The sequence below is a fragment of the Equus caballus genome, chromosome 29, assembly GCF_041296265.1.
Source record: "Equus caballus isolate H_3958 breed thoroughbred chromosome 29, TB-T2T, whole genome shotgun sequence".
In the NCBI taxonomy this organism is placed as follows: Eukaryota; Metazoa; Chordata; class Mammalia; order Perissodactyla; family Equidae; genus Equus; species Equus caballus.
This window is the reverse complement of record NC_091712.1, coordinates 7625002-7651889: the sequence shown is the minus strand read 5'-3', so window position 1 is coordinate 7651889 and position 26888 is coordinate 7625002.

Genomic DNA, 26888 nt, shown 5'->3' with positions numbered 1-26888 from the left:
GTGTTTCTGGCGTACCCGGCAGGTGATTTTCGCCTGTCCGACAGGTTTATCTTGCGAGTCGAGCAGGTGGCTGAGGCATGCTGAGCTGGTGCTTCCGGCATCTCTGGCATGTGGTTCTGGTGTGTCTGAGAGCTGGTTCTGGCATCTCCGGGAGATGATTCCGGAGTGTCCACCAAGTGGTTCTTGTATACCTGGCAGGTGATTTTGGCGTGTCAGGAAGTTGGTTCCGGCTTGTTGAGCAGGTGGATCAGGCGTGCACGACAGTGGGTTCAGGCGTGTCTGGCAGGTGGTTTCGGTCTGTTCGGGGAGTGGTTCCGGCATCTCAGGCTCATGGTTCTGGCACGTCTGAGAGGTGGTTGCGGCCGGTCAGACAGGTGTTTCCATGGTGTCCGCCAGGTGGTTCTGGCATAGCTGGCAAGTGATGTTGGCGTGACCGGCAGGTGGTTCCAGCAAGCCCGGCAGGTGACTCCGAAGAGTTCACCAAATGGTTGTGGCGTAGCCGGCAGGTGATTTTGGCATGTCCAGCGGGTGGTTTTGGCGAGTCGAGCAGGTTGTTCTGGCGTGCTCGGCAGGTGCTTCCGGTGTCATTGGCATGTGGTTCCTGCATGTCTGAGAGGTGGTTCCGGTATGCCCGGCAGGTGGTTCCGGAGAGTCTGCCGAGTGGTTCTGGAGCCAGCCCGGCAGGTGATTCCGAAGAGTTCACCAAATGGTTGTGGCGTAGCCGGCAGGTGATTTTGGAATGTCAGGAAGTTGGTTCCGGCTAGTTGAGCAGGTGGATCAGGCGTGCTCGCCAGTGGGTTCAGGCGGGTCTGGCAGGTGGTTTCGGTCTGTTCGGGGAGTGGTTCCGGCATCTAAGGCACATGGTTCTGGCACGTCTGAGAGGTGGTTCCGGCAGGCCGGAGAGGTGTTTCCGGAGTGTCCGCCAAGTGGTTCTGGCGTAGCTGAAAGGTGATGTTGGCGTGACCGGCAGGTGGTTCCAGCCAGCCCGGCAGGTGATTCCGGAGTGTCTGCCGAGTGGTTCTGGCGTAGCTGGCAGGTGATTTTGGCGTGTCCAGCAGGTGGTTTTGGCGAGTCGAGCAGGTGATTCTGGCGTGCTCGGCACGTGCTTCCGGTGTCATTGGCATGTGGTTCCGGTATGTCTGAGAGGTGGTTCCGCCATGCCCGGCAGGTGATTCCGGAGTGTTCGCCAAGTGGTTCTGGCATAGCCGGCAGGTGATTTTGCATGTCCGGCAATGGTTCCGGCGAGTCGAGCCGGTGGTTCCGGCATGTCCGGCAGTTGGTTCCGGCATGCCCGGCAGGTGATTCCGGAGTGTCCGGCATGTGGTTCTGGCACCTCTGAGAGGTGGTTCCGGCATGCCTGAAAGGTGATTCCGGAGTGTCCGCCACGTGGTTCTGGCGTACCCGGCAGGTGATTTTGGCGTGTTTGACAGGTGTTTCTTGCAAGTCGAGCATGTGGCTCATTCATGATCAGCAGGTGCTTCCGGCGTGTCCGGCACGTGGTTCGGGTCTGTCTGAGAGCTGGTTCTGGCATGTCCGGCAGATGATTCCGGAGTGTCCACCAAGTGGTTGTGGCATACCCGGCAGGTGATTTTAGCGTGTCAGGTAGGTGGTTCCGGCGAGTCGAGTAGGTGGTTCCGGCGTGCTCGGCAGGTGGTTCAGGCGGGTCTGGCAGGTGGTTTCGGTCTGTTCGGGGAGTGGTTCCGGCATCTCAGGCACATGGTTCTGGCACGTCTGAGAGGTGGTTCCGGCCGGCCCGACAGGTGTTTCCATGGTGTCCGCCAAGTGGTTCTGGAATAGCTGGCCGGTTATGTTGGCGTGACCGGCAGGTGGTTCCGGCGAGCTCGGCAGGTGGTACCGGCGCGTCCGGAACATGGTTCTGGCACGTCTGAGAGATGGTTCCGGCACGCCCGGCAGGTGTTTCCGGAGTGTCTGCCGAGTGGTTCTGGCGTAGCTGGCAGGTGATTTTGGCGTGTCCAGCGGGTGGTTTTGGCGAGTCGAGCAGGTGGTTCTGTCGTGCTCGGCAGGTGCTTCCGGTGTCATTGGCATGTGGTTCCGGCATGTCTGAGAGGTGGTTCTGCCATGCCCGGCAGGTGATTCCGGAGTGTTCCCCAAGTGGTTCTGGCATAGCCGGCAGGTGATTTTGCATGTCCGGCAATGGTTCCGGCGAGTCGAGCCGGTGGTTCCGGCATGTCCGGCAGGTGGTTCCGGCATGCCCAGCAGGTGATTCCGGAGTGTCCAGCATGTGGTTCTGGCACCTCTGAGAGGTGGTTCCGACATGCCCGGCAGGTGATACCGGAGTGTTCGCCAAGTGGTTCTGGTGTAGCCGGCAGGTGATTTTGCATGTCCGGCAATGGTTCCGGCGAGTCGAGCCGGTGGTTCCGGAATGTGCGGCAGGTGGTTCCGTCATGTCCAGCAGGTGGTTCCGGCATGTCCAGCACGTGGTTCCAGCATGCCCGGCAGGTGATTCCGGAGTGTCCGGCATGTGGTTCTGGCACCTCTGAGAGGCGGTTCCGGCATGCCTGGCATGTGATTTCGGAGTGTCTGATGAGTGGTTCTGGAGTAGCCGGCCGTTGATTTTGGCGTGTCCACTATGTGGTTGTGGGGAGTGGATCAGCTGGTTCCGGCATACTCGGCAGGTGGTACCGGCGTGTCCAGAACATGGTTCTGGCAAGTCTGAGAGGTGGTTCCGGCACGCCCGACAGGTGATTCCGGAGCGTCCGCCAAGTGTTTCTGGCGTACCCCGCAGGTGATTTTCGCCTGTCCGACAGGTGTATCTTGCGACTCGTGCAGGTGGCTGAGGCATGCTCAGCTGGTGCTTCCGGCGTCTCTGGCACGTGGTTCTTGTGTGTCTGAGGGCTGGTTCTGGCATCTCCAGGAGATGATTCGTGAGTGTCCACCAAGTGGTTCTTGTATACATGGCAGGTGATTTTGGCGTGTCAGGAAGTTGGTTCCGGCTTGTTGAGCAGGTGGATCAGGCGTGCTCGTTAGTGGGTTCAGGCGGGTCTGGCAGGTGGTTTCGGTCTGTTCGGGAAGTGGTTCCGGCATCTCAGGCTCATGGTTCTGGCACGTCTGAGAGGTGGTTGCTGCCGGCCAGACAGGTGTTTCCATGGTGTCCGCAAGGTGGTTCTGGCATAGCTGGCAGGTGATGTTGGCGTGACCGGCAGGTGGTTCCAGCCAGCCCGGCAGGTGATTCCGAAGTGTTCACCAAATGGTTGTGGTGTAGCCGGAAGTTGATTTTGGCGTGTCCAGCAGGTGGTTTTGGCGAGTCGAGCAGGTGGTTCCGGCATGCCCGGCAGGTGATTCCGGAGTGTCCGGCATGTCGTTCCGGCGCCTCTGAGAGGTGGTTCCGGCATGCCTGGCATGTGATTCCCGAGTGTCTGCCGATTGGTTCTGGCGTTGCCGGCAGGTGATTTTGGCGTGTCCAGCAGGTGGTTCCGGCGAGCTCGGCATGTGGTTCAGGCATGTCCGGAACATGGTTCTGGACAGTCTGAGAGATGGTTCCGGCATGCCCGGCAGGTGATTCCGGAGTGTCCGGCATCTGGTTCTGGCACCTCTGAGAGGTGGTTAAGGAATGCCTGGCATGTGCTTCCGGAGTGTCCGGCATGTGGTTCTGGCACCTCTGAGAGATGGTTCCGCCATGCCCTGCAGGTGATTCCGGAGTGTTCGCCAAGTGGTTCTGGTGTAGCCGGCAGGTGATTTTGCATGTCCGGCAATGGTTCCGGCGAGTCGAGCCGGTGGTTCCGGCATGTCCGGCAGGTGATTCCGGCATGTCCAGCAGGTGGTTCTGGTTGAATGGATCAGGTGGTTCAGGCATGCCCGGCAGGTGATTCCGGCATGCCCGGCAGGTGATTCCGGAGTGTCCGGCATGTGGTTCTGGCACCTCTGAGAGGTGGTTCCGGCATGCACGACAGGTGATTCCGGAGTGTTCGCCAAGTGGTTCTGGCGTAGCCGGCAGGTCCTTTTGCATGTCCGGCGGTGGTTGCGGCGACTCGAGCCGATGGTTCCAGCGTGTCCAGCAGGTCGTTCCGGTCTGTCCGGCAGGTGGTTCTGGCGTGTCCGGCACGAGGTTCTGGCACGTCTGAGAGTTGGTTCTGGCATGCCCGACACGTGATTCCGGAGTGTCCGCCACGTGGTTCTGGCGTACCCGGCAGGTGATTTTGGCGTGTCTGGCAGGTGTTTCTTGCAAGTCGAGCATTTGGCTCAGGCATGATCAGCAGGTGCTTCCTGCGTGTCCGTCCCGTGGTTCTGGTGTGTCTGAGAGCTGGTTCTGGCATGTCCGGCAGATGATTCCGGAGTGTCCACCAAGTGGTTGTGGCATACCCGGCAGGTGATTTTAGCGTGTCAGGTAGGTGGTTCCGGCGAGTCGAGTAGGTGGTTCCGGCGTGCTCGGCAGGTGGTTCAGGCGGGTCTGGCAGGTGGTTTCGGTCTGTTAGGGGTGTGGTTCCGGCATCTCAGGCACATGGTTCTCGCACGTCTGATAGGTGGTTCCGGCCGGCCCGACAGGTGTTTCCATGGTGTCCGCCAAGTGGTTCTGGCATAGCTGGCAGGTGATGTTGGCGTGACCGGCAGGTGGTTCCAGCCAGCCCGGCAGGTGATTCCGAAGAGTTCACCAAATGGTTGTGGCGTAGCCGGCAGGAGATTTTGGCGTGTCCAGCAGGTGGTTTTGGCGAGTCGAGCAGGTGGTTCTGGCGTGCTCGGCAGGTGCTTCCGGTGTCATTGTCATGTGGTTCCGGCATGTCTGAAAGGTGGTTCCGCCATGCCCGGCAGGTGATTCCGGAGTGTTCGCCAAGTGGTTCTGGCATAGCCGGCAGGTGATTTTGCATGTCCGGCAATGGTTCCGGCGAGTCGAGCCGGTGGTTCCGGCATGTCCGGCAGGTGGTTCCGGCATGCCCGGCAGGTGATTCCGGAGTGTCCGGCATGTGGTTCTGCCACCTCTGAGAGGTGGTTCCGGCATGCCCGGCAGGTGATGCCGGAGTGTTCGCCAAGTGGTTCTGGCGTAGCCGGCAGGTGATTTGGCATGTCCGGCAATGGTTCCGGCGAATCGAGCCGGTGGTTCCAAAATGTCCGGCAGGTGATTCCGACATGTCCGTCAAGTGGTTCCAGCATGTCCAGCACGTGGTTCAAGCATGCCCGGCAGGTGATTCCGGAGTGTCCGGCATGTGGTACTGGCACCTCTGAGAGGTGGTTCCGGCATGCCCGGCAGGTAATACCGGAGTGTCCAGCATTTGGTTCTGGCACCTCTGAGAGGTGGTTCCGGAATGCCTGGCATGTGATTCCGGAGTGTCTGCCAAGTCGTACTGGCGTAGCCGGCGGTTGATTTTGGCGTGTCCACTAGGTGGTTCTGGGGAGTGGAGCAGCTGGTTCCGGCATACTCGGCAGGTGGTACCGGCGTGTCCAGAACATGGTTCTGGCAAGTCTGAGAGGTGGTTCCGGCACGCCCGACAGGTGATTCCGGAGCATCCGCCAAGTGTTTCTGGCGTACCCGGCAGGTGATTTTGGCATGTCCGACAGGTGTATCTGGCGAGTCGAGCAGGTGGCTCAGGCATGCTCAGCTGGTGCTTCCGGCGTCTCTGGCACGTGGTTCTGGTGTGTCTGAGAGCTGGTTCTGGCATCTCCGGCAGATGATTCCGGAGTGTCCACCAAGTGGTTCTTGTATACCTGTCAGGTGATTTTGGCATGTCAGGAAGTTGGTTCCGGCTAGTTGAGCAGGTGGATCAGGCGTGCTCGCCAGGGGGTTCAGGCGGGTCTGGCAGCTGGTTTCGGTCTGTTCGGGGAGTGGTTCCGGCATCTCAGGCACATGATTCTGGCACGTCTGAGAGGTGGTTCCGGCCGGCCCGACAGGTGTTTCCATGGTGTCCGCCAAGTGGTTCTGGCATAGCTGGCATGTGATGTTGGCGTGACCAGCAGGCGGTTCCAGCAAGCCCGGCAGGTGATTCCGAAGAGTTCACCAAATGGTTGTGGCGTAGCCGGAAGTTGATTTTGGCGTGTCCAGCAGGTGGCTTTGGCGAGTCGACCAGCAGGTGCTGGCGTGCTCGGCAGGTGCTTCCGGTGTCATTGGCATGTGGTTCCGGCATGTCTGAGAGGTGGTTCCGGCATGCCAGGCAGGTGGTTCCGGAGAGTCTGCCGAGTGGTTCTGGAGCCAGCCCGGCAGGTGATTCCGAAGAGTTCACCAAATGGTTGTGGCGTAGCCGGCAGGTGATTTTCGCGTGTCAGGAAGGTGGTTCCGGCTAGTTGAGCAGGTGGATCAGGCGTGCTCGCCAGGGGGTTCAGGCAGGTCTGGCAGGTGATTTCGGTCTGTTCGGGCACTGGTTCCAGCATCTCAGGCACATGGTTCTGGCACGTCTGAGAGGTGGTTCCGGCCGGCCGGAGATGTGTTTCCGGAGTGTCCGCCAAGTGGTTCTGGCGTAGCTGAAAGGTGATGTTGGCGTGACCGGCAGGTGGTTCCAGCCAGCCCGGCAGGTGATTCCGGAGTGTCTGCCGTGTGGTTCTGGCGTAGCCAGCAGGTGATTTTGGCGTGTGCAGCAGGTGGTTCCGGCGAGCTCGGTAGGTGGTACCAACGTGTCCGGAACATGGTTCTGGCGTGTCTGAGAGATGGTTCCGGCATGCCCAGCAGGTGATTCCGGAGTGTCCGGCATGTGGTTCTGGCACCTCTGAGAGGTGGTTCCGGCATGCCCGGCAGGTGATTCCGGAGTGTCCGTCATGTGGTTCTGGCACCTCTGAGAGGTGGTTCCGGCATGCCCGGCTGGTGATACCGGAGTGTCCGGCATTTGGTTCTGGCACCTCTGAGAGGTGATTCCGGAATGCCTCGCATGTGATTCCGGAGTGTCTGCCGAGTGGTTCTGGCGTAGCCGGCAGTTGATTTTGGCGTGTTCAGCAGGTGGTTCCGGCGAGTTCGGCAGGTGGTTCCGGCATGTCCGGAACATGGTTGTGGCACGTCTGAGAGATGGTTCCGGCATGCCCGGCAGGTGATTCCGGAGTGTCCGGCATGTGGTTCTGGCACCTCTGAGAGGTGGTTCCGGCATTCCCGGCAGTTGGTTACGGAGTGTCTGCCGAGTGGTTCTGGAGTAGTCGGCAGGTGATTCTGGCGTATCAAGCAGGTGGTTCTGGGGAGTGGATCAGGTGGTGCCGGCATACTCGGCCGGTGGTACCGGCATGTCCGGAACATGGTTCTGGCAAGTCTGAGAGGTGGTTCCGGCATGCCCGGCAGGTGATACCGGAGTGTTCGCCAAGTGGTTCTGGCGTAGCCGGCAGGTGATTTTGCATGTCCGGCAATGGTTCCGGCGAGTCGAGCCGGTGGTTCCGGAATGTCCGGCAGGTGGTTCCGGCATGTCCGGCAGGTGGTTCCGGCATGTCTAGCACGTGGTTCCAGCATGCCAGGCAGGTGATTCCGGAGTGTCCGGCATGTGGTTCTGGCACCTCTGAGAGGTGGTTCCGGCATGCCTGGCAGGTGATACCGGAGTCTCCGGCATTTGGTTCTGGCACCTCTGAGAGGTGGTTCCGGAATGCCTGGCATGTGATTCCGGAGTGTCTGCCGAGTGGTTCTGGCGTAGCCGGCCGTTTATTTTGGCGTGTCCACTTGGTGGTTCTGGGGAGTGGAGCAGCTGCTTCCGGCATACTCGGCAGGTGGTACCGGCGTGTCCAGAACATGGTTCTGGCAAGTCTGAGAGGTGGTTCCGGCACGACCGACAGCTGATTCCGGAGCGTCCGCCAAGTGTTTGTGGCGTACCCGGCAGGTGATTTTGGCATGTCCGACAGGTGTATCTTGCGAGTCGAGCAGGTGGCTGAGGCATGCTCAACAGGTGCTTCCGGCGTCTCTGGCACGTGGCTCTGGTGTTTCTGAGAGCTGGTTCTGGCATCTCCGGGAGATGATTCCGGAGTGTCCACCAAGTGGTTCTTGTATACCTGGCAGGTGATTTTGGCGTGTCAGGAAGTTGGTTCCGGCTAGTTGAGCAGGTGGATCAGGCGTGCTCGCCAGTGGGTTCAGGCGGGTCTGGCAGGTGGTTTCGGTCTGTTCGGGGAGTGGTTCCGGCATCTCAGGCTCATGGTTCTGGCACGTCTGAGAGGTGGTTCCGGCCGGCCCGACAGGTGTTTCCATGATGTCCGCCAAGTGGTTCTGGCATAGCTGGCAGGTGATGTTGGCGTGACCGGCAGGTGGTTCCAGCCAGCCCGGCAGGTGATTCCGAAGAGTTCACCAAATGGTTGTGGCGTAGCCGGCAGTTGATTTTGGCGTGTCCAGCAGGTGGTTTTGGCGAGTCGAGCAGGTGGTTTTGGTGTGCTCGGCAGGTGCTTCCGGTGTCATTGGCATGTGGTTCCGGCATGTCTGAGAGGTGGTTCCGGCATGCCCGGCAGGTGGTTCCGGAGAGTCTGTCGAGTGGTTCTGGAGCCAGCCCGGCAGGTGATTCCGAAGAGTTCACCAAATGGTTGTGGCGTAGCCGGCAGGTTATTTTGGCGGGTCAGGAAGGTGGTTCCGGCTAGTTGAGCAGGTGGTTCCAGCGAGTCGAGTAGGTTGTTCCGGAGTGCTCGCCAGTGGGTTCAGGCGGGTCTGGCAGCTGCTTTCGGTCTGTTCGGGGAGTGGTTCCGGCATCTTAGGCACATGGTTCTGGCACATCTGAGAGGTGTTTCCGGCCGGCCGGAGAGGTGTTTCCGGAGTGTCTGCCAAGTGGTTCTGGCGTAGCTGGCAGGTGATGTTGGCGTGACCGGCAGGTGGTTCCAGCCAGCCCGGCAGGTGATTCCGGAGTGTTCCCCAAGTGGTTCTGGCATAGCCGGTAGGTGATTTTGCATGTCCGGCAATGGTTCCGGCGAGTCGAGCCGGTGGTTCTGGCATGTCCGGCAGGTGATTCCGGCATGTCCAGCAGGTGGTTCCGGCATGCCCGGCAGGTGATTCCGGAGTGTCCGGCATGTGGTTCTGGCACCTCTGAGAGGTGGTTCCGGCATGCCCAGCAGGTGATACCGGAGTGTCCGGCATTTGGTTCTGGCACCTGTGAGACTTGGTTCCGGAATGCCTGGCATGTGATTCCGGAGTGTCTGCCGAGTTGTTCTGGCGTAGCCGGCAGTTCATTTTGGCGTGTCCACTAGGTGGTTCCGGGGAGTGGATCAGCTGGTTCCGGCATACTCGGCAGGTGGTACCCGCGTGTCCAGAACATGGTTCTGGCAAGTCTGAGAGGTGGTTCCGGCACGCCCGACAGGTGATTCCGGAGCGTCCGCCAAGTGTTTCTGGCGTACCCGGCAGGTGACTTTGGCATGTCCGACAGGTGTTTCTTGCGAGTCGAGCAGGTGGCTCAGGCATGCTCAGCTGGTGCTTCCGGCGTCTCTGGCACGTGGTTCTGGTGTGTATGAGAGCTGGTTCTGGCATGTCCGGCAGATGATTCCAGAGTGTCCACCAAGTGGTTCTTGTATACCTGGCAGGTGATTTTGGCGTGTCAGGAAGGTGGTTCCGGCTAGTTGAGCAGGTGGATCAGGCGTGCTCGCCAGGGGGTTCAGGCGGGTCTGGCAGGTGGTTTCGGTCTGTTCGGGGAGTGGTTCCGGCATCTCAGGCTCATGGTTCTGGCACGTCTGAGAGGTGGTTCCGGCCGGCCCGACAGGTGTTTCCGGAGTGTCCGCCAAGTGGTTCTGGAGTAGCTGAAAGGTGATGTTGGCGTGACCGGCAGGTGGTTCCAGCCAGCCCGGCAGGTGATTCCGGAGTGTCTGCCAAGTGGTTCTGGCGTAGCCGGCAGGTGATTTTGGTGTGTCCAGCAGGTGGATCCGGCGAGCTCGGCAGGTGGTACCGGCGTGTCCGCAACATGGTTCTGGCACGTCTGAGAGATGGTTCCGGCATGCCCGGCAGGTGATTCCGGAATGTCCGGCAGGTGGTTCCGGCATGTCCGGCAGGTGGTTCCGGCATGTCCAGCACGTGGTTCCAGCATGCCTGGCAGGTGATTCTGGAGTGTCCGACATGTGGTTCTGGCAGCTCTGAGAGGTGGTTCCGGCATGCCCGGCAGGTGGTTCCGGAGTGTCTGCCGAGTGGTTCTGGCGTAGTCGGCAGGTCATTCTGGCGTGTCCAGCAGGTGGTTCTGGGGAGTGGATCAGGTGGTTCCGGCATACTCTGCAGGTGGTACTGGCGTGTCCAGAACATGATTCTGGCAAGTCTGAGAAGCGGTTCCGGCATGCCCGACAGGTGATTCCGGAGTGTTCGCCAAGTGGTTCTGGCGTAGCCGGCAGGTCATTTTGCATGTCCGGCGGTGGTTCCGGCGAGTCGATCGGTGGTTCCGGCGTGTCCGGCAGGTGGTTCTGGCGTGACCGGCACGAGGTTCTGGCACTTCTGAGAGTTGGTTCCGGCATGCCCGACAGGTGATTCCGGAGTGTCCGCCACGTGGTTCTGGTGTACCTGGCAGGTGATTTTGGCGTCTCTGGCATGTGTTTCTTAAAAGTCGAGCATTTGGCTCAGGCATGCTCATCAGGTGCTTCCGGCGTGTCTGGCACGTGGTTCTGGTGTGTCTGAGAGCTGGTTCTGGCATGTCCGGCAGATGATTCCGGAGTGTCCACCAAGTGGTTTTGGCATACCCGGCAGGTGATTTTAGCGTGTCAGGTAGGTGGTTCCAGCGAGTCGAGTAGGAGGTTCCGGCGTGCTCGGCAGGCAGTTCAGGCGGGTCTGGCAGGGGGTTTCGGTCTGTTCGGGGTGTGGTTCCGGCATCTCAGGCACATGGTTCTGGCACGTCTGATAGGTGGTTCCGGCCGGCCCGACAGGTGTTTCCATGGTGTCCGCCAAGTGGTTCTGGCATAGCTGGCAGGTGATGTTGGCGTGACCGGCAGGTGGTTCCAGCCAGCCCGGCAGGTGATTCCGAAGTGTTCACCAAATGGTTGTGGCGTAGCCGGAAGGTGATTTTGGCGTGTCCAGCAGGTGGTTTTGGCGAGTCGAGCAGGTGGTTCTGGCGTGCTCGGCAGGTGCTTCCAGTGTCATTGCCATGTGGTTCCGGCATCTCAGGTACTAGGTTCTGGCACGTCTGAGAGGTGGTTCCGGCCGGCCGGAGAGGTGTTTCCGGAGTATCCGCCAAGTGGTTCTGGCGTAGCTGAAAGGTGATGTTGGCGTGACCGGCAGGTTGTTTCAGCCAGCCCGGCAGATGATTCCGGAGTGTCTGCCGTGTTGTTCTGGCGTAGCTGGCAGGTGATTTTGAATGTCCGGCAATCGTTCCTGCGATTCGAGCCGGTGGTTCCGGCATGTACGGCAGGTGATTCCGGCATGTCCAGCAGGTGGTTTCGGCATGCCCGGCAGGTGATTCCGGAGTGTCCGGCATGTGGTTCTGGCACCTCTGAGAGGTGGTTCCGGCATACCCGGCAGGTGGTTCCAGAGTGTCTGCCGAGTGGTTCTGGCGTAGTCGGCAGGTCATTTTGCATGTCCGGCGGTGGTTCCGGCGAGTTGAGCCGGTGGTTCCGGCGTAGCCTGCAGTTGATTTGGCGTGTCCACTAGGTGGTTCTGGGGAGTGGATCAGCTGGTTCCGGCATACTCGGAAGGTGGTACCGGCGTGTCCAGAACATGGTTCTGGCAAGTCTGAGAGGTGGTTCCGGCACGCCCGACAGGTGATTCCGGAGCGTCCGCCAAGTGTTTCTGGCGTACCCGGCAGGTGATTTTCGCCTGTCCGACAGGTTTATCTTGCGAGTCGAGCAGGTGGCTGAGGCATGCTGAGCTGGTGCTTCCGGCATCTCTGGCATGTGGTTCTGGTGTGTCTGAGAGCTGGTTCTGGCATCTCCGGGAGATGATTCCGGAGTGTCCACCAAGTGGTTCTTGTATACCTGGCAGGTGATTTTGGCGTGTCAGGAAGTTGGTTCCGGCTTGTTGAGCAGGTGGATCAGGCGTGCACGACAGTGGGTTCAGGCGTGTCTGGCAGGTGGTTTCGGTCTGTTCGGGGAGTGGTTCCGGCATCTCAGGCTCATGGTTCTGGCACGTCTGAGAGGTGGTTGCGGCCGGTCAGACAGGTGTTTCCATGGTGTCCGCCAGGTGGTTCTGGCATAGCTGGCAGGTGATGTTGGCGTGACCGGCAGGTGGTTCCAGCAAGCCCGGCAGGTGATTCCGAAGAGTTCACCAAATGGTTGTGGCGTAGCCGGCAGGTGATTTTGGCATGTCCAGCGGGTGGTTTTGGCGAGTCGAGCAGGTTGTTCTGGCGTGCTCGGCAGGTGCTTCCGGTGTCATTGGCATGTGGTTCCTGCATGTCTGAGAGGTGGTTCCGGTATGCCCGGCAGGTGGTTCCGGAGAGTCTGCCGAGTGGTTCTGGAGCCAGCCCGGCAGGTGATTCCGAAGAGTTCACCAAATGGTTGTGGCGTAGCCGGCAGGTGATTTTGGAATGTCAGGAAGTTGGTTCCGGCTAGTTGAGCAGGTGGATCAGGCGTGCTCGCCAGTGGGTTCAGGCGGGTCTGGCAGGTGGTTTCGGTCTGTTCGGGGAGTGGTTCCGGCATCTAAGGCACATGGTTCTGGCACGTCTGAGAGGTGGTTCCGGCAGGCCGGAGAGGTGTTTCCGGAGTGTCCGCCAAGTGGTTCTGGCGTAGCTGAAAGGTGATGTTGGCGTGACCGGCAGGTGGTTCCAGCCAGCCCGGCAGGTGATTCCGGAGTGTCTGCCGAGTGGTTCTGGCGTAGCTGGCAGGTGATTTTGGCGTGTCCAGCAGGTGGTTTTGGCGAGTCGAGCAGGTGATTCTGGCGTGCTCGGCACGTGCTTCCGGTGTCATTGGCATGTGGTTCCGGTATGTCTGAGAGGTGGTTCCGCCATGCCCGGCAGGTGATTCCGGAGTGTTCGCCAAGTGGTTCTGGCATAGCCGGCAGGTGATTTTGCATGTCCGGCAATGGTTCCGGCGAGTCGAGCCGGTGGTTCCGGCATGTCCGGCAGTTGGTTCCGGCATGCCCGGCAGGTGATTCCGGAGTGTCCGGCATGTGGTTCTGGCACCTCTGAGAGGTGGTTCCGGCATGCCTGAAAGGTGATTCCGGAGTGTCCGCCACGTGGTTCTGGCGTACCCGGCAGGTGATTTTGGCGTGTTTGACAGGTGTTTCTTGCAAGTCGAGCATGTGGCTCATTCATGATCAGCAGGTGCTTCCGGCGTGTCCGGCACGTGGTTCGGGTCTGTCTGAGAGCTGGTTCTGGCATGTCCGGCAGATGATTCCGGAGTGTCCACCAAGTGGTTGTGGCATACCCGGCAGGTGATTTTAGCGTGTCAGGTAGGTGGTTCCGGCGAGTCGAGTAGGTGGTTCCGGCGTGCTCGGCAGGTGGTTCAGGCGGGTCTGGCAGGTGGTTTCGGTCTGTTCGGGGAGTGGTTCCGGCATCTCAGGCACATGGTTCTGGCACGTCTGAGAGGTGGTTCCGGCCGGCCCGACAGGTGTTTCCATGGTGTCCGCCAAGTGGTTCTGGAATAGCTGGCCGGTTATGTTGGCGTGACCGGCAGGTGGTTCCGGCGAGCTCGGCAGGTGGTACCGGCGCGTCCGGAACATGGTTCTGGCACGTCTGAGAGATGGTTCCGGCACGCCCGGCAGGTGTTTCCGGAGTGTCTGCCGAGTGGTTCTGGCGTAGCTGGCAGGTGATTTTGGCGTGTCCAGCGGGTGGTTTTGGCGAGTCGAGCAGGTGGTTCTGTCGTGCTCGGCAGGTGCTACCGGTGTCATTGGCATGTGGTTCCGGCATGTCTGAGAGGTGGTTCCGCCATGCCCGGCAGGTGATTCCGGAGTGTTCCCCAAGTGGTTCTGGCATAGCCGGCAGGTGATTTTGCATGTCCGGCAATGGTTCCGGCGAGTCGAGCCGGTGGTTCCGGCATGTCCGGCAGGTGGTTCCGGCATGCCCAGCAGGTGATTCCGGAGTGTCCAGCATGTGGTTCTGGCACCTCTGAGAGGTGGTTCCGGCATGCCCGGCAGGTGATACCGGAGTGTTCGCCAAGTGGTTCTGGTGTAGCCGGCAGGTGATTTTGCATGTCCGGCAATGGTTCCGGCGAGTCGAGCCGGTGGTTCCGGAATGTGCGGCAGGTGGTTCCGTCATGTCCAGCAGGTGGTTCCGGCATGTCCAGCACGTGGTTCCAGCATGCCCGGCAGGTGATTCCGGAGTGTCTGGCATGTGGTTCTGGCACCTCTGAGAGGCGGTTCCGGCATGCCTGGCATGTGATTTCGGAGTGTCTGATGAGTGGTTCTGGAGTAGCCGGCCGTTGATTTTGGCGTGTCCACTATGTGGTTGTGGGGAGTGGATCAGCTGGTTCCGGCATACTCGGCAGGTGGTACCGGCGTGTCCAGAACATGGTTCTGGCAAGTCTGAGAGGTGGTTCCGGCACGCCCGACAGGTGATTCCGGAGCGTCCGCCAAGTGTTTCTGGCGTACCCCGCAGGTGATTTTCGCCTGTCCGACAGGTGTATCTTGCGACTCGTGCAGGTGGCTGAGGCATGCTCAGCTGGTGCTTCCGGCGTCTCTGGCACGTGGTTCTGGTGTGTCTGAGAGCTGGTTCTGGCATCTCCAGGAGATGATTCGTGAGTGTCTACCAAGTGGTTCTTGTATACATGGCAGGTGATTTTGGCGTGTCAGGAAGTTGGTTCCGGCTTGTTGAGCAGGTGGATCAGGCGTGCTCGTTAGTGGGTTCAGGCGGGTCTGGCAGGTGGTTTCGGTCTGTTCGGAAAGTGGTTCCGGCATCTCAGGCTCATGGTTCTGGCACGTCTGAGAGGTGGTTGCTGCCGGCCAGACAGGTGTTTCCATGGTGTCCGCAAGGTGGTTCTGGCATAGCTGGCAGGTGATGTTGGCGTGACCGGCAGGTGGTTCCAGCCAGCCCGGCAGGTGATTCCGAAGTGTTCACCAAATGGTTGTGGTGTAGCCGGAAGTTGATTTTGGCGTGTCCAGCAGGTGGTTTTGGCGAGTCGAGCAGGTGGTTCCGGCATGCCCGGCAGGTGATTCCGGAGTGTCCGGCATGTCGTTCTGGCGCCTCTGAGAGGTGGTTCCGGCATGCCTGGCATGTGATTCCCGAGTGTCTGCCGATTGGTTCTGGCGTTGCCGGCAGGTGATTTTGGCGTGTCCAGCAGGTGGTTCCGGCGAGCTCGGCATGTGGTTCAGGCATGTCCGGAACATGGTTCTGGACAGTCTGAGAGATGGTTCCGGCATGCCCGGCAGGTGATTCCGGAGTGTCCGGCATCTGGTTCTGGCACCTCTGAGAGGTGGTTAAGGAATGCCTGGCATGTGCTTCCGGAGTGTCCAGCATGTGGTTCTGGCACCTCTGAGAGATGGTTCCGGCATGCCCGGCAGGTGATTCCGGAGTGTCCGGCATGTGGTTCTGGCACCTCTGAGAGGTGGTTCCGCCATGCCCTGCAGGTGATTCCGGAGTGTTCGCCAAGTGGTTCTGGTGTAGCCGGCAGGTGATTTTGCATGTCCGGCAATGGTTCCGGCGAGTCGAGCCGGTGGTTCCGGCATGTCCGGCAGGTGATTCCGGCATGTCCAGCAGGTGGTTCTGGTTGAATGGATCAGGTGGTTCAGGCATGCCCGGCAGGTGATTCCGGCATGCCCGGCAGGTGATTGCGGAGTGTCCGGCATGTGGTTCTGGCACCTCTGAGAGGTGGTTCCGGCATGCCCGGCAGGTGATACCGGAGTGTTCGCCAAGTGGTTCTGGGGTAGCCGGCAGGTGATTTTGCATGTCCGGCAATGGTTCCGGCAAGTCGAGCCGGTGGTTCCGGCATGTCCAGCAGCTTATTCCGGCATGTCCAGCACGTGGTTCCAGCATGCCCGGCAGGTGATTCCGGCATGTCCAGCAGGTGGTTCTGGGGAGTGGATCAGGTGGTTCCGGCATGCCCGGCAGGTGATTCCGGAGTGTCCGGCATGTGGTTCTGGCACCTCTGAGAGGTTGTTCTGGCATGCCCGGCAGGTGATACCGGAGTGTCCGGCATTTGGTTCTGGCACCTCTGAGATATGGTTCCGGGATGCCTGGCATGTGATTCCGGAGTGTCTGCCGAATGGTTCTGGCGTGTCCAGCAGGTGTTTCCAGTCTGTCCGGCAGGTGGTTCTGGCGTGTCCTCACGAGGTTCTGGCATGTCTGAGAGTTGGTTCCGGCATGCCCGACAGGTGATTCCGGAGTGTCCGCCACGTGGTTCTGGCGTACCCGGCAGGTGATTTTGGCGTGTCTGGCAGGTGTTTCTTGCAAGTCGAGCATTTGGCTCAGGCATGCTCAGCAGGTGCTTCCGGCGAGTCTGGCACGTGGTTCTGGTGTGTCTGAGAGCTGGTTCTGGCATGTCCGGCAGATGATTCCAGAGTGTCCACCAAGTGGTTGTGGCATACCCGGCAGGTGATTTTAGCATGTCAGGTAGGTGGTTCCAGCGAGACTAGTAGGTGGTTCCGGCGAGCTCGGCAGGTGGTTCAGGCGGGTCTGGCAGGTGGTTTCGGTCTGTTCGGGGTGTGGTTCCGGCATCTCAGGCACATGGTTTTGTCACGTGTGAGAGGTGGTTGGGGACGGCCCGACAGGTGTTTCCGGAGTGTCCGCCAAGTGGTTCTGGCGTAGCTGAAACGTGATGTTGGCGTGACCGGCAGGTGGTTCCAGCCAGCCCGGCAGGTGGTTCCGGAGTGTCTGCCGAGTGGTTCTGGCCTAGCCGGCAGGTGATTTTGGCGTGTCCAGCGGGTGGTTTTGGCGAGTCGAGCAGGTGGTTCTGGCGTGCTCGGCAGGTGCTTCCGGTGTCATTGGCATGTGGCTCCGGCATGTCTGAGAGGTGGTTCTGGTATGCCCGGCAGGTTGTTCCGGAGAGTCTGCCGAGTGGTTCTGGAGCCAGCCCGGCAGGTGATTCCGAAGAGTTCACCAAATGGTTGTGGCGTAGCCGGCAGGTGATTTTGACGTGTCAGGAAGGTGGTTCTGGCTAGGTGAGCAGGTGGATCAGGCGTGCTCGCCAGTGGGTTCAGGCGGGTCTGGCAGGTGGTTTCGGTCTGTTCGGGGAGTGGTTCCGGCATCTCAGGCATATGGCTCTGGCATGTCTGAGAGGTGGTTCCGGCCGGCCCGACAGGTGTTTCCGGAGTGTCCGCCAAGTGGTTCCAGCGTAGCTGAAAGGTGATGGCGTGACCGGCAGGTGGTTCCAGCCAGCCCGGCAGGTGATTCCGGAGTGTCTGCCGTGTGGTTCTGGCGTAGCTGGCAGGTGATTTTGGCGTGTCCAGCAGGTGGTTCCGGCGAGCTCGGCAGGTGGTACCGGCGTGTCCGGAACATGGTTCTGGCACGTCTGAGAGATGGTTCTGGCATGTCCGGCAGATGATTCCGGAGTGTCCACCAAGTGGTTGTGGCATACCCGGCAGGTGATTTTAGCGTGTCAGGTAGGTGGTTCCAGCGAGTCGAGTAGGTGGTTCCGGCGTGCTCGGCAGGTGGTTCAGGCGGGTCTGGCAGGTGGTTTCGGTCTGTTGGGGTGTGGTTCCGGCATCTCAGGCACATGGTTCTGGCACGTCTGATAGGTGGTTCCGGCAGGCCCGACAGGTGTTTCCCCGGTGTCCGCCAAGTGGTTCTGGCATAGCTGGCAGGTGATGTTGGCGTGACCGGCAGGTGGTTCCAGCCAGCCCGGCAGGTGATTCCGAAGAGTTCACCAAATGGTTGTGGCGTAGCCGGCAGGTGATTTTGGCGTGTCCAGCAGGTGGTTTTGGCGAGTCGAGCAGGTGGTTCTGGAGTGCTCGGCAGGTGCTTCCAGTGTCATTGGCATGTAGTTCCGTCATGTCTGAGAGGTGGCTCCGCCATGCCCGGCAGGTGATTCCGGAGTGTTCGCCAAGTGGTTCTGGCGTAGCCGGAAGGTGATTTTGCATGGCCGGCAATGGGTCCTGTGAGTCGAGCCGGTGGTTCCGCCATGTCCGGCAGGTGGTTCCGGCATGCCCCGCAGGTGATTCCGGAGCGTCCGCCAAGTGTTTCTGGCGTACCCGGCAGGTGATTTTGGCATGTCCGACAGGTGTTTCTTGCGAGTCGAGCAGGTGGCTCAGGCATGCTCAGCTGGTGCTTTCGGCGTCTCTGGCACGTGGTTCTGGTGTGTCTGAGAGCTGGTTCTGGCATGTCCGGCAGATGATTCCGGAGTGTCCACCAAGTGGTTCTGGTATACCTTGCAGGTGATTTTGGCCTGTCCGGAAGGTGGTTCCAGCTAGTTGAGCAGGTGGATGAGGCGTGCTCGCCAGGGGGTTCAGGCGGGTCTGGCAGGTGGTTTCGGTCTGTTCGGGGAGTGGTTCCGGTATCTCAGGCACATGATTCTGGCACGTCTCAGAGGTGGTTCCGGCCGGCCCGACAGGTGTTTCCGGAGTGTCCGCCAAGTGGTTCTTGCGTAGGTGAAAGGTGATGTTGGCGTGACCGGCAGGTGGTTCCAGCCAGCCTGGCAGGTGATTCCGGAGTGTCTGCCGAGTGGTTCTGGCGTAGACGGCAGGTGATTTTGGCGTGCCCTGCAGGTGGTTCCGGCGAGCTCGGCAGGTGGTACCGGCGTGTCCGGAACATGGTTCTGGCACGTCTGAGAGATGGTGCCGTCATGTCCGGCAGGTGTTTCCGGAGTGTCCGCCAAGTGGTTCAGGCGTAGCTGAAAGGTGATGTTGGCGTGACCGGCAGGTGGTTCCAGCCAGCCCGGCAGGTGATTCCGGAGTGTCTGCCGAGTGGTTCTGGCGTAGCTGGCAGGTGATTTTGGCGTGTCCAGCGGGTGGTTTTGGCGAGTCGAGCTGGTGGCTCTGGCGTGCTCGGCAGGTGCTTCCGGTGTCATTGGCATGTGGTTCCGACATGTCTGAGAGGTGGTTCCGCCATGACCGGCAGGTGATTCCGGAGTGTTCGCCAAGTGGTTCTGGCGTAGCCGGCAGGTGATTTTGCATGTCCGGCAAGGGTTCCGGCTAGTCGAGCCTGTGGTTCCGGCATGCCCGGCAGGTGATTCCGGAGTGTCTGCCGAGTGGTTCTGGCGTAGCCGGCAGTTGATTTTGGCGTGTCCAGCAGGTGGTTCCGGCGAGCTCGGCAGGTGGTTCCGGCATGTCCGGAACATGGTTCTGGCACGTCTGAGAGATGGTTCCGGCATGCCCGGCAGGTGATTCCGGAGTGTCCGGCATGTGGTTCTGGCACCTCTGAGAGGTGGTTTCGGCATGCCCGGTAGTTGGTTGCGGAGTGTCTGCCGAGTGGTTCTGCAGTAGCCGGCAGGTGATTCTGGCGTGTCCAGCAGGTGGTTCTGGGGAGTGGATCATGTGGTTCCGGCATACTCGGCAGGTGGTACCGGCGTGTCCGGAACATGGTTCTGGCAAGTCTGAGAGGTGGTTCTGGCATGCCCGACAGGTGATTCCGGAGTGTTCGCCAAGTGGTTCTGGCGTAGCCGGCATGTCATTTTGCATGTCCGGCGGTGGTTCCGGGGAGTCGAGCCGGTGGCTCCGGCGTGTCCATCAGGTGTTTCCGGTCTGTCCGGCAGGTGGTTCTGGCGTGTCCGGCACGAGGTTCTGGCACGTCTGAGAGTTGGTTCCGGCATGCCCGAAAGGTGATTCCGGAGTGTCCGCCACGTGGTTCTGGCGTACCCGGCAGGTGATTTTGGCGTGTCTGGCAGGTGTTTCTGGCAAGTCGAGCATTTGGCTCAGGCATGATCAGCAGGTGCATCCGGCGTGTCTGGCACGTGGTTCTGGTGTGTCTGAGAGCTGGTTCTGGCATGTCCGGCAGATGATTCCGGAGTGTCCACCAAGTGGTTGTGGCATACCCGGCAGGTGATTTTAGCGTGTCAGGTAGGTGGTTCCGGCGAGTCGAGTAGGTGGTTCCGGCGTGCTCGGCAGGTGGTTCAGGCGGGTCTGGCAGGTGTTTTCGGTCTGTTCGGGGTGTGGTTCCGGCATCTCAGGCACATGGTTCTGGCACGTCTGATAGGTGGTTCCGGCCGGCCCGACAGGTGTTTCCATGGTGTCCGCCAAGTGGTTCTGGCATAGCTGGCAGGTGATGTTGGCGTGACCGGCAGGTGGTTCCAGCCAGCCCGGCAGGTGATTCCGAAGAGTTCACCAAATGGTTGTGGCGTAGCCGGCAGGTGATTTTGGCGTGTCCACTAGGTGGTTCTGGGGAGTGGATCAGCTGGTTCTGGCATACTCGGCAGGTGGTACCGGCGTGTCCAGAACATGGTTCTGGCAAGTCTGAGAGGTGGTTCCGGCACGCCGGACAGGTGATTCCGCAGCGTCCGCCTAGTGTTTCTGGCGTACCCAGCAGGTGATTTTCACCTGTCCGACAGGAGTATCTTGCGAGTCGAGCAGGTGGCTGAGGCATGCTCAGCTGGTGCCTCCGGCGTCTCTTGCACGTGGTTCTGGTGTGTCTGAGAGCTGGTTCTGGCTTCTCCGGCAGATGATTCCGGAGTGTCCACCAAGTGGTTCTTGTATACCTGGCAGGTGATTTTGGCGTGTCAGGAAGTTGGTTCCGGCTAGTTGAGCAGGTGGATCAGGCGTGCTAGCCAGAGGGTTCAGGCGGGTCTGGCAGGTGGTTTCGGTCTTTTCGGGGAGTGGTTCCGGCATCTCAGGCTCATGGTTCTGGCACGTTTGAGAGGTGGTTCCGGCCCGCCCGACAGGTGTTTCCATGGTGTCCGTCAAGTGGTTCTGGCATAGCTGGCAGGTGATATTGGCGTGACCGGCAGGTGGTTCCAGCAAGCCCGGCAGGTGATTCCGAAGAGTTCCCCAAATGTTTGTGGCGTAGCCAGCAGGTGATTTTGGCTTGCCCAGCAGGTGGTTTTGGCGAGTCGAGCACGTGGTTCTCGCGTGCCCGGTAGGTGCTTCCGGTGTCATTGTCATGTGCTTCCGGCATGTCTGAGAGGTGGTTCCGGCATGCCTGGCAGGTGATACCGGAGTGTCCAGCATTTGGTTCTGCCACCTCTGAGAGGTGGTTCCGGAATGCCTGGCATGTGATTCCGGAGTGTCTGCCGAGTGGTTCTGGCGTAGCCAGCTGTTGATTTTGGCGTGTCCACTAGGTGGTTCTGGGGAGTGGAGCAGCTGGTTCTGGCGTACTCGGCATGTGGTACCGGCGTGTCCAGAACATGGTTCTGGCAAGTCTGAGAGGTGGTTCCGGCCGGCCCGACAGGTGTTTCCGGAGTTTCCGCCAAGTGGTTCTGGCGTAGCTGAAAGGTGATGTTGGCGTGAACGGCAGGTGGTTCCAGCCAGCCCGGCAGGTGATTCCGGAGTGTCTTCCGAGTGGTTCTGGAGTAGCCGGCAGGTGATTTTGGCGTGTCAGCAGGTGGTTCCGGCGAGCTCGGCAGGTGGTACCGGCGTGTCCGGAACATGGTTCTGGCACGTCTGAGAGATGGTTATGGCATGCCCGGCAGGTGACTCCGGAGTGTCCGGCATGTGGTTCTGGCACCTCTGAGAGGTGGTTCCGGCATGTCCGGCAGGTGGTTACGGAGTGTCTGCCGAGTAGTTCTGTAGTAGCCGACAGGTGTTTCTGGCGTATCCAGCAGGTGGTTCTGGGGAGTGGATCGGGTGGTTCCGGCATACTCGGCAGGTGGTACCGGCGTGTCCAGAACATGGTTCTGGCAAGTCTGAGAGGTGGTTCCGGCACGCCCGACAGGTGATTCCGGAGCGTCCGCCAAGTGTTTCTGGCGTACCCGGCAGGTGATTTTGGCATGTCCGACAGGTGTTTCTTGCGAGTCGAGCAGGTGGCTCAGGCATGCTCAGCTGGTGCTTCCGGCGTCTCTGGCACGTGGTTCTGGTGTGTCTGAGAGCTGGTTCCGGCATGTCCGGCAGATGATTCCGGAGTGTCCACCAAGTGGTTCTTGTATACCTGGCAGGTGATTTTGGCGTGTCAGGAAGGTGGTTCCGGCTAGTTGAGCAGGTGGATCAGGCGTGCTCGCCAGGGGGTTCAGGCGGGTCTGGCAGGTGGTTTCGGTCTGTTCGGGGAGTGGTTCCGGCATCTCAGGCACATGGTTCTGGCACGTCTGAGAGGTGGTTCCAGCCGGCCCGACAGGTGTTGCCGGAGTGTCCGCCAAGTGGTTCCGGCGTAGCTGAACTGTGATGTTGTGGTGACCGGCAGGTGTTTCCAGCCAACCCCGCAGGTGATTCCGGAGTGTCTGCCGCGTGGTTCTGGTGTAGCCGACAGGTGATTTTGGCGTGTCCAGCAGTTGGTTCCGGCGAGCTCGGCAGGTGGTACCGGCGTGTCCGGAACATGGTTCTGGCACGTCAGAGAAATGGTTCCGGCATGCCCGGCAGGTGATTTTGGAGTGTCGGGCATGTGGTTCTGGCACCTCTGAGAGGTGGTTCCGGCATGTCCGGCAGGTGGTTACGGAGTGTCTGCCGAGTGGTTCTGGAGTAGCCGGCAGGTGATTCTGGCGTATCCAGCAGGTGGTTCTGGTGAGTGGATCGGGTGGTTCCGGCATACTCGGCAGGTCGTACCGGCGTGTCCGGAACATGGTTCTGGCAAGTCTGAGAGGTGGTTCCGGCATGCCCGACTGGTGATTCCGGAGTGTTTGCCAAGTGGTTCTGGCGTAGCCGGCAGGTCATTTTGCATGTCCGGCGGTGGTTACGGCAAGTCGAGCCGGTGGTTCCGGCGTGTCCAGCAGGTGTTTCCGTTCTTTCCGGCAGGTGTTTCTGGCGTGACCGGCACGAGGTTCTGGCACCTCTGAGAGGTGGTTCCGGCATGCTCGGCAGGTGATTCCGGAGTGTCCGGCATGTGGTTCTGGCACCTCTGAGAGGTGGTTCCGGCATGCCCGACAGGTGGTTCCGGAGTGTCTGCCGAGTGGTTCTGGCGTAGCCGGCAGGTGATTCTGGCGTGTCCAGCAGGTGGTTCTGGGGAGTGGATCAGCTGGTTCCGGCATACTCGGCAGGTTGTACCGGCGTGTCCGGAACATGGTTCTGGCAAGTCTGAGAGGTGGTTCCGGCATGCCCGACAGGTGATTCAGGTGTGTTCGCCAAGTGGTTCTGGCGTAGCCGGCAGGTCATTTTGCATGTCCGGCGGTGGTTCCGGCGACACGAGCCGGTGGTTCCAGCGTGTCCAGCAGGTCGTTCCGGTCTGTCCGACAGGTGGTTCTGGCATGTCTGGCACGAGGTTCTGGCACGTCTGAGAGTTGGTTCCGGCATGCCCGACAGGTGATTCCGGAGTGTCCACCACGTGGTTCTGGCGTACCCGTCAGGTGATTTTGCGTGTCTGGCAGGTGTTTCTTGCAAGTCGAGCAGGTGGCTCAGGCATGCTCAGCTGGTGCTTCCGGGGTGTCTGGCACGTGGTTCTGGTGTGTCTGAGAGCTGGTTCTGGCATGTCCGGCAGATGATTCCGGAGTGTCCACCAAGTGGTTGTGGCATACCCGGCAGGTGATTTTAGCGTGTCAGGTAGGTGGTTGCGGCGAGTCGAGTAGGTGGTTCCGGCGTGCTCGGCAGGTGGTTCAGGCGGGTCTGGCAGGTGGTTTCGGTCTGTTCGGGGTGTGGTTCCGGCATCTCAGGCACATGGTTCTGTCACGTCTGAGAGGTGGTTCCGGCCGGCCCGACAGGTGTTTCCATGGTGTCCGCCAAGTGGTTCTGGCATAGCTGGCAGGTGATGTTGGCGTGACCAGCACGTTGTTCCAGCCAGCCCGGCAGGTGATTCCGGAGTGTCTGCCGTGTGGTTCTGGCGTAGCCGGCCGGTGATTTTGGGGTGTCCAGCAGGTGGTTCCGGCGAGCTCGGTAGGTGGTACCAGCGTGTCCGGAACATGGTTCTGGCACGTCTGAGAGATGGTTCCGGCATGCCTGGCAGGTGATTCCGGAGTATCCGGCATGTGGTTCTGGCACCTCTGAGAGGTGGTTCTGGCACGCCCAGCAGGTGATTCCGGAGTGTCCGCCATGTGGTTCTGGCACCTCTGAGAGGTGGTTCCGGCATGCCCGGCAGGTGGTTCCGGAGTGTCTGCCAAGTGGTTCTGGCGTAGTCGGCAGGTGATTCTGGCGTGTCCAGCAGGTGGTTCTGGGGAGTGGATCAGGTGGTTCCGGCATACTCGGCAGGTGGTACCGTCGTGTCCGGAACATGGTTCTGGCAAGTCTGAGACGCGGTTCCGGCATGCCCGACAGGTGATTCCGGAGTGTTCGCCAAGTGGTTCGGGCGTAGCCGGCAGGTCACTTTGCATGTCCGGCGGTGGTTCCGGCGAGTCGAGCCGGTGGTTCCGGCGCGTCCGGCAGGTGGTTCTGGCGTGTCCGGCACGAGGTTCTGGCACGTCTGAGAGTTCGTTCCGACATGCCCGCCAGGTGATTCCAGAGTGTCCGCCACGTGGTTCTGGCGTACCCGGAAGGTGATTTTGGCGTGTCTGGCAGGTGTTTCTTGCAAGTCGAGCATTTGGCTCAGGCATGCTCAGCAGGTGCTTCCGGCGTGTCTGGCACGTGGTTCTGGTGTGTCTGAGAGCTGGTTCTGGCATGTCCGGCAGATGATTCCGGAGTGTCCACCAAGTGGTTGTGGCATACCCGGCAGGTGATTTTAGCGTGTCAGGTAGGTGGTTCCAGCGAGTCGAGTAGGTGGTTCCGGCGTGATCGGCAGGTGGTTCAGGCGGGTCTGGCAGGTGGTTTCGGTCTGTTCGGGGTGTGGTTCCGGCATCTCAGGCACATGGTTCTGGCACGTCTGATAGGTGGTTCTGGCCGGCCCGACAGGTGTTTCCGGCGTGTCAGCCAAGTGGTTCTGGCGTAGCTGAAAGGTGATGTTGGCGTGACCGGCAGGTGGTTGCAGCCAGCCCGGCAGGTGATTCCGGAGTGTCTGCCGCGTGGTTCTGGCGTAGCTGGCAGGTGATTTTGGCGTGTCCAGTAGGTGGTTCCGGCGAGCTCGGCAGGTGGTACCGGCGTGTCCGGAACATGGTTCTGGCACGTCTGAGAGATGGTTCCGGCATGCCCGGCAGGTGATTCCGGAGTGTCCGGCATGTGGTTCTGGCACTTCTGAGAGGTGGTTCCGGCATGCCTGGCATGTGATTCCGGAGTGTCTGCCGAGTGGTTCTGGTGTAGCCGGCAGGTGATTTTTGCGTGTCCAGCGGGTGGTTTTGGCGAGTCGAGCAGGTGGTTCTGGCGTGCTCGGCAGGTGCTTCCGGTGTCATTGGCATGTGGTTCCGGCATGTCTGAGAGGTGTTTCCGCTATGCCCGGCAGGTGATTCCGGAGTGTTCCCCAAGTGGTTCTGGCGTAGCCGGCAGGTGATATTGGACTGTCCGGCAGGTGGTTCCAGCGAGTCGAACAGGTGGCTCCGGCGTGCTCGGCAGGTGTTTCCGGTCTGTCCAGTAGGTGATTCCGGCGTGTCCGGCACGTGCTTCCGGCACGTCTGAGAGGTGGTTCCGGCATGCGCGACAGGTGATTTCGGAGTGTCCGCCAGGTGGTTCTGGCGTACCCGGCAGGTGATTTTGGCGTGTCCGGCAGGTGTTTCTGGCGAGTCGAGCAGGTGGCTCCGGCATGCTCGGCAGGTGCTTCCGGCGTCTCCGGCACTTGGTTCTGGTGTGTCTGAGAGCTGGTTCCGGCATGTCCGGCAGATGATTCCGGAGTGTCCGCCAAGTGGTTCTGGCATACCCAGCAGGTGATTTGGCGTGTCAGGGAGGTGGTACCGGTGAGTCGAGCAGGTGGTTCCGGCGTGCTCAGCAGGTGGTTCAGGCGGTTCTGGCAGGTGGTATCCGTCTGTTCGGGGTGTGGTTCCGGCATCTCATGAACACGTTTCTGGCACGTCTGAGATGTGGTTCCGGCCGGCCCGACAGGTGTTTCCGCAGTGTCCGCCAAGCGGTTCTCTCGTAGTTGGCAGGTGATTTCGGCATGACCGACAGGTGGTTCCAGCAAGCCTGGCAGGTGATTCCAAAGTGTTCACCAACTGGTTGTGGCGTAGCCGGCAGGTGATTTTTGCGTGATTGGCAGGTGGTTCTGGCGAGTCGAGCTGGTGGTTCCGGCGTGCTCGGCTGGTGCTTCCGGGGTCATTGGCACGGGGTTCTGGCATGTCTGAGAGGTGGTTCCTGCATGCCCGGCAAGTGATTCCGGAGTGTTCGCCAAGTGGTTCTGGCATAGTCGGCAGGTGATTTTGGCATGTCCGGCACGTGGTTCAGGCGAGATGAGCAGGTGGTTCCAACGTGCGTGGCAGGTGCTTCCGGCGTCTCCGGCACGTGTTTCTGGCACATCTGACAGGTGGTTCCGGCATGCCCGAAAGGTGATTCCCGTCTGTCCGGTAGGTGGTTCCAGCCGGCACGGCATGTGGTTCTGGTACGTCTCAGAGGTGGTTGCGCATGCCCAACAGGTGATTCCGGACTGTCCGCCACATGGTTCTGGCACGTCTGAGAGGTGGTTCCGGCATGCCCGGCAGGTCATCCCAGAGAGTCCTCCAAGTGGTTCTGGCATAACACGCAGGTGATTTTGGCGTGTCTGGCAGGTTGTTCCGTTGTGCTTGGCAGGTGGTTCAGTCTTGGCAGGCAGGTGGTTCCAGACAGTCCAGGACGTGTTTCCAGCTTCTCCGGCAGGTGGTTCTGGTACGTCTGAGAGGTGGTTCCGCCATGGCTGGCAGGTGATTCCGGACCGTCCCCCAGGTGGTTCTGCCATAGCCAGCAGTTAATATTGGCCTGTCCGGCAGGTGGTTCCAGCGAGTCGAACAGGTGGCTCCGGCGTGCTCGGCAGGTGGTTCCGGTCTGTCCGGTAGGTGATTCCGGCGTGTCCGGCACGTGCTTCCGGCACGTCTGAGAGGTGGTTCCGGCATGCGCGACAGGTGATTTCGGAGTGTCCGCCAGGTGGTTCTGGCGTACCCGGCAGGTGATTTTGGCGTGTCCGGCAGGTGTTTCTGGCGAGTCGAGCAGGTGGCTCCGGCATGCTCGGCAGGTGCTTCCGGCGTCTCCGGCACGTGGTTCTGGTGTGTCTGAGAGCTGGTTCCGGCATGTCCGGCAGATGATTCCGGAGTGTCCGCCAAGTGGTTCTGGCATACCCGGCTGGTGATTTGGGCATGTCAGGTAGGTGGTTCCGGCGAGTCGAGCAGGTGGCTCCGGCGTGCTCGGCAGGTTGTTCAGACGGGTCTGGCAGGTGTTTTCCGTCTGTTCGTGGTGTGGT